Source organism: Micromys minutus (genome assembly GCF_963924665.1).
Source record: "Micromys minutus genome assembly, chromosome: 7".
Classification (NCBI taxonomy): Eukaryota; Metazoa; Chordata; class Mammalia; order Rodentia; family Muridae; genus Micromys; species Micromys minutus.
In genome coordinates this window covers 65,040,369-65,051,573 of record NC_137976.1, presented here as the reverse complement: position 1 = coordinate 65,051,573, position 11,205 = coordinate 65,040,369, and positions in this window count along the sequence as shown.

Here is an 11,205-nt window from a genome sequence, read left to right as displayed (position 1 = left end):
TCTCCCTAAATAATTGGTTAATAAACATTGTTCTCTGGAATGGAGCCAAGCCCATCCCAGGGGAGATGTGGGTAGAATAAGAGCATTGTGGTGAAATGAACATCGTTTGTGCACCATAGCTTGTCTTTGGTGATGGACGAAGAAAAGCAACATCCACTGTGGTTCCAGAGTGGGAAATCATGTCTCAAAGACCTGAAGCTTGTGCAGATCTTGCTGTGCTTTGCATCCATCAGGGATGTTTGTTTGTTTAGAATAGAACAAGCACTTTATCTTGAGCTAGTGGGCTATAACCCGTCTGCCTCAGTGATTGCGCTTGTCAGCTTTGCTCACTGAACAAAAGCATACTGATTCCCTTTTCTTCTGCAGGGATGGCAGGTTCTTCTGACCTCGGCTTCTGAACAAGCTGTTTCCCCTTTCCTCTAGCCCCTTGAAAGATCGTTCCTTTTTTTTCAAGCACTTTGCATGATCCTCACAGCACTGAAATTCAGCTCTCCCCAAAAAAATCACATTTTGAATAGACCCTAGACATATTGCTATACATTAAGCTGAGTTCCTCTAGCCTACCTGTACTCATTATGATTTTCTTTGTCATGATATGCAAAGAGCTTTCTTGGGTTTTTAGGCTACATGTTGTCTTTATTATTCACGTACTTTCACTTTTATCACAGGGCATTGTATGTTTTTAGTTTAATAAAATGCTATCATCCTATCCTTTATCATCAAGCACCACAGAATTATTAGACCAGAGATGCAAACACACTTCTCAATAGTATAAAGAAAAAGAGTGTATATAGACTACATAACAGTGTAGGCACTGACATTTAGTTCTAAAGTTACTTTGTGAATGCTTCTTTGCCAGAATGAATGTCAGGCAAAATTAGGTTTAAACTCTGAGGCATGAGTTCACTTAACAGGCCTATGCAGCTCTAAGAAAACAAACAAAACAAACAATACAGCAATGGGAAATTGAAAGCAACCAGAAAAAGCAAATGCTTTTCTGAGGAGGTTTGTTTCTGAGCGCAGAGTCTCGCCAGTTCTAGGCATGCAGTGTCAAAGATGTCCTAGTCCTCCCTCTGCCTGAGGCAAATGTGAGAAGTAAGAAACCCCAAAGCAAGCCATTTTATTAATATTTTCTCACATACTACTTCTTAGAAATGCAGTACTACTTTCTTCCAAATCAAGGTAAACTATGCATCTCTATTATTCAGCAATGTACACATTTTTAATATTGTCAAAGGCAACTATTGTAATTAATACAAAAATGGACAATTATAAAAATGAGAAAGAAACGTAATGCATATTTTCCATATGAGTTGAGACAGTGTGATTTATTTTTTTAACATATATTTATTGACAGCCAACACCAAAGTATTGAGAGAGGAGAACGGACCTCAAGAAAGCACACAACCAATCAAACCACCCAGTTTCAGCACTAAAGCCATTTTGATGGACAGGTCTATTCCAGAGTATAGCCGGTTTCATTGTTCACCAAAAAAGCATTGAGCAAGCCATAACCCAAGGAGGAGCACGATAGTAAAGTGAGAAAAATGATGTGCAGAAAAAGGGCCAGTTTCTTAACACTTGAAGCAAATGTAAACTTTAATACGTATATTGCGTTATATGTATGTGTACATAATTTATGCATACACGTATGTGATCTTCTAGTGTTCTTTTCTTCTGTATATTCAGAAAAGTCTCAGACACAGTATTTCCAAAAGCAAGCTAAAGAAGAAAACAAAGCAAATTATTAGAATTTTTTTTTTAAATCTTCCATTTGATTAAAACATTCTATGTTCTTCAATAAGAGATGGAGAACATTTTTAACAAAAAAGAAAAGAAAAGAAAATTATGTTCGTTATTGAGCGGCTAGCTTTATGTGGACTTAAAATTACGTAAGTTAATAATTCAAATTTTTCATCACACTAGCTAGTCACATATCAGATCCCAAAGCACCTGAGGACAGAGACTGTGAGCAGTGTAGATGGAGAACAGTCCCCTTGTGCAAGGTCACTGGGCTCCACTCTGCTGCATTATGAGGTATTTGATACAATCTGAGGGCCACAGGGACTAACCTAGGAGACTCACCCTTGCATTTCATTCTGTGTAACTGACATGCTACAGAGGTTACGTAAGTGAAAGAGAAAAGCTAAACGACCCTCTATTTGTGAAGGGAAGAAAGGGGAAGCTTAGTAATCACCCTGCAAACTACAAAAGATATTTAGGTAAATTATTCTTCATCATATTGACCTTAAGATTTGGGTCGCATGACACTCCTTCAGCAAAATAAAAGGCAAATTTGGCAGCATTTCAGTTGTCAGATGCATCAATGAGTCATATTAAATCTTCAGTAGGAGGAGCCGTTAACCCGCCTTCTGAGAAATTGCGTTCAACTCCTGTGAAGGCTGGAGTCTATTTTCTGAGCTGATAACACGTCCCTCCAGTCCAGTCTTCCTTTAATAGTTTGTTATGGAAACTCATCATCATTGTGCAGTTTGTTCCTTCAGATATCTTTGGATACCTCTGTCTGGCACAAAAATAAAAGCTGACACAGAGGCAAGATTTCCATCACATGAGCTGTTAAGCGTGCGGTGGAATATAGTTTGGAGACATATTTTGGGCCTGCTTGAAAGGGGACTAATCATGCGTGGCACCGCAAATAGAGTCGGTTCCTCCCACGCACACAAATTACCTTTTAGTTTCATGAAGTTAAATTCCAACCAGCTCAACCGCTGCTGCCCTGGATGTCTGCCTAACTCACACTTGGGTTCAGTATTGTGCACTTAGGCTTAGAGCAGCTCTCTGCAGAGTGTAGTACATTTGTAAAGATTATTTCAGTAACTGAAGTCTTACTGCTTTCAGCTGGATGTGGGGGTGCATTTTACCTTCAGCCATGGTTGTTCATAGTGATGACATTTTAGAAGTGCCAAAATGCTGACCTCATTAGGAATGTGTGTTGTTTCATGAACTACCCTTGCTGACTACCTCATGTAACCTTCTTAGAACCTCTTAGTTGCTACCGCGCAGAAGCATGCTTTCATATCTCTGCTAAAGAGGAGAAAAGAAAAGAGACACAAAAATAAAAACCTTTCTTTGATGCTTAAACCGTTCTAGGCAATGACAAGTGTCCATCAGAAACGTGTGCAACAAAAGAGCTCAATGTATGCAGGCAGAACTCAATGTATGGCTGACTTTCCTAATTGGCAGACTTGCACCTCAGTGAGAGACATTGTATCAAAAATAGGATGGACAGTGTCTAAGGAAAGGACAACTCATACTGTCCTTGGACCTCTACACAAATTGACACTTGTATCTACACACATTCATACACATATATACACACATGAACATATATACACATAAGACATGTCTACTGTCTAGGGTTTCAATTGTTTAATCACACTCCTTTTAATAAAATGCTGGTCCCCTATTGATAATGTTTTTGTTCCTGGGTTTACTCAGCAGGTCTCGGCTCTCCCCTTATTGATGCTATCTATCATAGTTCAGATGCTGTGAAGTTGCTTGAAATGTCTTTGTACTTGACTTCTTCGAATTTGTTTCATGTTGTTTCCTTCACTAGTATAAGCTTCTTCTCAACCCTTGTCATTAATTTTTCCCATATCCACAATACTGCTCTTTAACTGGTCTGTAACTCAGCCCTTGGGTAGCTTCCCTCTACATACAGAATCATTCTATGGGTGGTCTCACCAAAATGCCAGATGTGAATTTGTTGATAAATGTCAAATGTATACTTTTCATTTGAGCTTCTTCCCTTAATCTCAAATTTATCTATTCACTGAAGTCACTACCAGCATACCTTTGTTATCCATATAGTAATAAGGCCAAAATATCAGTGGCAGAGATAGGACTATCCAACTGTTGCTAATGTTCCTTGATGTTCTCAACTCCAGTCAACCTCATTCCATTAGAATCAGAACCACTCAGTAATATGTTCTAAATGGAAAAGGTCAGCTGCCCTCCTTTAACCCTTTCCTACCTTATTATGAGGACACTGGACACTGCTGCATACATAACATATTGATGAAGCTAACTGACCGAATGCCAAACCTAGCAAACTGGGATGCTTTTTCCAAGACTTTTAAATGAGCTTTATGTGTTAGAGGAAGGTTTGACTTACAGAAAATTGGAAATCCCCACAGAGAAATCATGGGTGTCCCTTACCCAATCTCATCCTAGTCAGAAGAGGTATCATCAAAGAAACAAAAATAACAAACAAAAAAAATGTTGGATGTAAAAAAGAGGGGAGGGATTCTTATTTGTGACTGATAGGAGTGTAAAATACTCTACTTCCTATGGAAATTATTATGGTGATTCCTCAAATATTAAAAGTAAGGGTTGTTGAGAGAGCTTAGCAATTAAGAGCACTGCTCTGAAAAAACTCCAGAGCTTGCACTGGGTAGCTTACCATCACTTGTAAGTTGGAATCTTATGGATTTGATAACCCTTTTAAACTGTGGGTGCCTGTGGTTCCCTGAATGTTCACAGAGAGACTCAGACACATACATGGAGTAATTTTTAAAATGCAAGTAGATATGTACTGTGATACAGCTATATTGTATCTGAGTGTACACTCAAAGCATCAACCTCAGCATACCATAGAGATGCTAATGAACTTACATTTACCATGGCAATAGTCACTGTATACTAATTATGGACTCAGCTGAGGTTTCCACTTCATTAATCAAATGAAGTACTTGCTCAATCTCTCTCTCTCTCATGCACACACACACACACACACACACACACACAAACACGAGCACATGCATGTATGCACTCACACATTTGGAGGGACATGGTGATGAAGGAGAGGCAGAGAGGGAACATACAGTTGTATTTAGCCATAAATGTGAAAATTCCATCATTTCTGCAAAAATAAATGAAACTGGATATCATCATCTTATGTGAAATAAATAGATTTTAAAATTGCATTAAGTAACAGCTGGAATAAAGAGCTCATGGAAGAAATCAAACTAAGAATATGAACTTTAAGAAGTCTTTCAGCTGTCTTCAGGAAGTTGATATTAGTTGTGGATGAGAATTAAAAATGTTAAAATATTTTAAGGAAACATTTGTACATAAAAATAATTGATGTTTCCTTGGTTTCTTTTCTTTCTTCCTTCCTTCCTTCCATTCTTTATTCCTTTCTTGCTTCTTTTTCTTTTCAATCCTGAAAGAAAGCTTGACTCTTGGGATGAAAACTGTCTCTGTCAGTTTACGACAAAATAAGCCTTGTACCTCCAGGTTCACGAGTTTGAAAACAACTGGGGAATTTTTGAAATTCACAAGAAACTATTTTTCTAAGTAAGGCACATGAAAAGCAAAAATCTCAGGAAAGATAGGGCAGGCGTAACAATCCTGTGAACAGAGAAATCTAAGAAACTGCCAAGTCCAATGAGAACCCACTCTCCACCCGCAGAATAACATGTGCTTTTTTTACGTGGCCAGAAATTTTCCAGGACTACTAAGATCATTCCAAATATTGCTGTCTCCTGTTTGTCTTAATTAGGGGGACAGGTGATTTCGTTTATTATTTCCCCATCCCTCTAGCAATTATTAGGCTTTGTGTCAGGTGGATAACTTGGCTTTTTATTTTGATATTTAAAATGATACAAAAAGTTATTATATTGCTCCTGATCATACATGCCCAGGAAATTCAGTTATTTGTACATTGGGTCACTGGAGTTAGGGTCCTACAATCCTTTCAGGAATAGGATGAATACTGTACTGGCTGGTTTTCTGTCAACTTGACACAGGCTGGAGTTAATCACAGAGAAAGATCCATGAGATCCAGCTGTAAGGCATTTTCTCAATTAGTGTTCAAGAGGGGGAGGGCCCAGCCCATTGTGGGTGGTGCCATCCCTGGGCTAGTAGACCTGGGCTCTATAGGAAAGCAGGCTGAGCAAGGCAGAGGAAGCAAGCCATTAAGTCACATCCCTCTATGGCCTCTGCATCAGCTCCTGCTTCCTGACCTGCTTGAGTTCCAGTCCTAACTTCCTTTGGCGATAAAGAGCAATGTGGAAGTGTAAACTGAATAAACCCTTTTCTCCCAACTTGCTTTTTTGTCGTGATGTTTTGTGCAGGAACAGAAACCCTAAGACAAATAAAATCTGTATTTTAAAGAAAGATCAAAGGATCTGTTGGTATGCAAAGCAGGTAACATGGGGACTTCCTGATATTTACCACTTTGAATTGTCAGTATGTTAGTGACAGCCCCACACTAACTCTGCCAGCAGAAGTAGCAGATGCAACCTTGGAACTGAGAGAGTTCATGACCTGAACGCCTCTTCCAATTTCCTACTCTACCATGACAACTCTGGAAGCAGTTAAAATATTTATAGTTGATATAGTGGCAGAATCTGAAGGTACTGATCTATGTGCATTAAACACAGTGTCACTAACTATGTGAAACCTAGATTACCATGAGAGATACAGCACACTCTGAACTGCACTATGGAAGAATCCAACCAATCTCCATTTCTACATTTTCAATATTTCTTCTGTTCTATGCTTTCTCTCCCTTAACCTCTCACTGGCTTAATAAATATAAATTAGCCTCATTTCCTACCTTCTACAGAAGGCATCTGTAGGGTTATTTTAATACCCAGCATTTTTCTTTACATACTGTTCAATACATATGCACAGTTTAATCCCTTTGAATTTGCTTCTGCCAACCCTAGTGTAGGAATCACCATTGAGGAGCCTCTGTCTGCTCTCTGCTTCCCTCTCTGTTCTTCTTCTGGGCGATATGTAGCATGAGACACAAGAATGGTTCTGATATTATTTCCTTCATAATTAATCACTGATTTTCCTAGAATCTTCCATCATTTTCTATGATTCGAAGTAGAAAGGAGTATTGTAACAATCTTTTAAAAAGCTAAGTGTTCTTCCTTTCCATCATTTCTCTACTTTATCTCATATCACTTTTCACTTTAAATTCATTAGTAGTCATGTTATTTTGAGACATGTAATATCATTTCTATAATATATAGTTTTTTCCTATGTAAAATACTCATAGCAATAATTAGGAATAAAATAATAATTATGGAACAATTATTGAAATGTGAAGACCACAGAGTAGTTATCATATGACATATAGCATTCTGAATTAAATTAAATAATTTAGTTTAAAAATCCATAAAATTATCTTTAATATATATTAAACATAATTATATAGAGAGACAACAAACCAATTCATCAGAAGTTTATTGCCTAAGGTCACACAAATAGGAACTATCAAAGTTAATATCTGAAATCAAACCACCTAGCTCCAGAGCATAAATTTAACCATGCTATAGTAAAATATTAGAATATAAGATGGCTAGTATGAGTTAAGTTGTGAATACTCTCTTAACTTTTTTTCTCATTCGGTGTATTGTAGCAATATGCTTTTATTGACATTAAAGACAAATCAGGGTGATGATAAGAAAATCCAAATACAATTGAATAGATTCTCATCATTAATGAACTAAGGAACACATAGAATTGTTACTTTTCTCAAAAATATAAACCAAGTTGTCAAAAAAATTAAAAAAAAAACTGGAAAACTATGGAAATCTAGTGATTCAATGAACAATTCTCCTAAGAGTATCAGTCTGGGTCAAATCTTTTTCCATAACACATATTGTAGTGATGGTGCTTCTATTTATGTAAAGTAAAATATCAACTTGTTTTAAAACTTGGTTATTTCTACGTCCATTCTTCTGGTTTAAATCTTTAGGCCAAAATGCGGATGGTAGATAATAGTTTTAATCACTAAAGACTTCTTTCATTTAAAACTGAAAAATGTGAGCTAGTGAACCACTGTTTCCATCATTATGGGCTCAGGAACATTTGTACTGCAACACTTTAAAAGAAAAAAAAACATAATTTTTTATCTTTATCTTGACCTGAGGAATAAAAAATTATCAATATTATTCCTTTATTTATAGAGATATTTACCAAAAGAGTCCTTTCAAAATAAGTTTTACAACTAAAATTAAAACTTACCTCGTTTATTAGGGTGGGAAGAGGATAGATTATCTAAAGCACTGGACAGCTCAGCATTCTTTGTCTCCATAAACTGTTTTCTTAGCTTCTGTATCTATAAGAATTTAAAGGACAGAAAGACAAGAAGGAGAGAGAGAGAGAGAGAGAGAGAGAGAGAGAGAGAGAGGAAAAAAGAGAGGGGGAGAGAAGGAAGAAGGAAGAAAGAAAAGAAGAAGGGACGGAAGGAAAAAAAGGAAGGAAGGAAGTTTAGAAAAGAGTTATAAGAAAAAAATAAGAAAAATAAATACAAACAAAACAAAACCATACCAAAAAGACTGGGCTTCAGAAGTATGTCTGCAATAAGTATGAGACTTAACCAAAGACTGAAAAGAAACATGCTAAGTTCATTTGAATATGAATTGCCCAATAGGCTCATAGATTCTAATGCTCCCTGGCTGGTGGAACATTTAGGAAAGATCAGTAGGCGTGGCATTGTTGGAGAATGTGTGCCACTGTGGGGTAGACTGAGATTTTAAAACCCATGCCAGGCCTACTCTTTCTCTGTCTGACTGATATTTATGAATCGGATGAGAGCTCTCAGCTACCATCCCAATGCCATACATACCTGCCTGCTAACACACTCCCAGAAATAATGTTCATGGACCCTCTTAAGTCCCAGTTAAGCAATCATCCTCTTAACCAAGCCCCATATTAAATGCTTCCTTATATAAGTAGCCTTAGTCATGGTATACCTTTACAGAAGTAGAACTGTAATTCAGACACACATTATTTACAAATCAAGTTATCTTGGGTTTAGCCTGGGAAGCTAGACTTATCATTATGTGCCCCCATAGAATCAGCCCCCTCCAATAAACTCCAGAGTATTATGTGATTACTTGGACTTCCAGGAGTCCTTTTATTTTCTAGAAGACATAAACATACCCCAGATTCTATAGTTTTGGCCATCATTCAACACAACCTTAAGATTTAACAACTCTCCAAACATCTAACCCCTACAAACTAAACAAACCCTATCAAGGTAGGGTTGCCCTGCACATTGTGTGCCCCATAATCTTGCTCCTCAAAAGAGAATAATGGGACTAAATCTGTTACCAAGTGGCCAACCTGTTTACATAATGATGAAACAGCACCACGTTGCATTTAAAGGTGTCTAGAAATTATATAATCCAGACATTAAAATGCTTTTTATGCGATATTAAGATATTAACAGAGAATAGAGAACATGAGGTGGATGGGCAAAATGGAGCTCCCTGTCAAAATGGCAGCTCTTCATCCTCTATAAACCTGCTTCTTGAAAGCCAAGTGGCGACATTCTTACATGTTCCATTTTCTGAAACCACATAACTCCTGCTAGCCGGAAATACAATTCCACTATTTATAAGTTGTAACTTCAGAAAACACTGACTTATAACTTCCATTTTTACAGATGACAAGTTCAGAGAATCTTCGGTATCCCAGGAACTCATGGCTGTGTCACTAGTATGTTTTCTGTGGTGTGTGTGTGTGTGTGTGTGTGTGTGTGTGTGTGTGTGTGTATGTGTGTGTGTAGTTTGTTTTCTGTTATTTGTTACTTGGAGAAGCACTTTATTCTTTCTCTAGCAAGAACTGAAGTTTCACACTGCACTATTAATACTCGTTGAAAAACATGTCAAAGATTTTTCAAATAATAGTTTGCTAGACAACTGAACTATTCTGCACACTTACCTGTCTAAGTTCTTGCAGTTTGCTGGGCATATCTACACCTGTAAGAGACATGGGCAAGTAAAAAAACATACCAAGGGTAGCATTTAGTTGACTTCATGATATGCATTTATGTTGTCAGACCTATCTCATATGACTTGAGGCTGCCCTTCATTTCTTAATGCCAAACACTGAATGAATTTCTATAACACTACTGATAACACATATCCTGAAAGTACATATGCCCATCAACAAGCAGGAAGGTTTTGTAAAGTACACTGTAGGTCTACCATAATATATGTTTGCAAATAATTCATAATATTTATTGACATGGAAACATTATCATGAAGCAATATAAAATAAAGAAAAAGACTGAACAAAAATTCTTCATAAAATCAGAAGCAAAAAAAAAAAAAAGAAAAGGTTAAAAAATACTAATGGTCAATTTCCAAGTTATTTCTTCTTGGGTGTGGATTTTTCTCCACTTTACAATTTGACTTATTCCTAAAATAAAATGTCTTTTCATTGTGTTGTGTTTGTATATTCTCCCTGTTTGAAAGTATTAATACTTTTTTAGGGTCTGTGTTTGTTTGTTTTTAAGCTCTGACAAAAGCTCAGCCCATGGACTCGAATATGCTAAGCACAAGATCTAAGATATATATCCCCACTCCGAATGTATTTTTAAACCAGTATTTTATCCAGAAAATATAAACGCTTTTAAAAAGTATGTCACATGATATCCGAGAAGGCACTCCTTTGTCAGCCATCAAATATTACCTGTGCCTGAAAGAATCACAAATGGGAAAGAGTAATACGAAGTGAGATGAATGTCCTTTTTCTCAGTAATTTCCAACCAGTTAGAATTCTCATATGGAATAAAATTGCTTTTAATATTTTAAATAACTCCATGACTTGTATCATGAATGTATAACATTGATCTTTATTGAAGGCTTTATTGTAATGTTATATATGTTCTAGTGAAGTCATGGGTCTAGGAGGAAAACATACAAGTTCCCACTTTATTAACCCAGCATAATCACTAACTACATTGAAAATGTTTGTCCTTGGACCCAAAGATAAGTGAGTCCTCACTCCTCAACAAGGAAACTTCTATTTGTAACTGGCGAAGTCCACTACAGAAAACTACAGCCAATCAAAATGCAGAGTTGTGGAGCCCAGTCCCCATGCATATCCCTACAACACAAGCCTGAATCTAAGACTCACCGGATTGTCTAAGAGGGGCAGAAATACTACAAGAGCCAGAGAATCAAGGAGTCTGCTGGGAGACCGTGATCTTGTTGTTTTTAACAGAGGGGGGTATGCCTTGTTTCTTGACTCACCAGGGTGGGAGGGCCTCTGGAAACCAAGGTTTTGGGTCAGCAGACCCAGCAGTAGTTTCTCCCGAGTTGTATGTTCTTTAGCTGAAAACGTCTCATGTCCTGTAATAATCAAATGCCAACATGACATGTTTAATGAGTCACTGGATGTACTTCTAGGTCATTGGGATTTGCAGTCAACTCC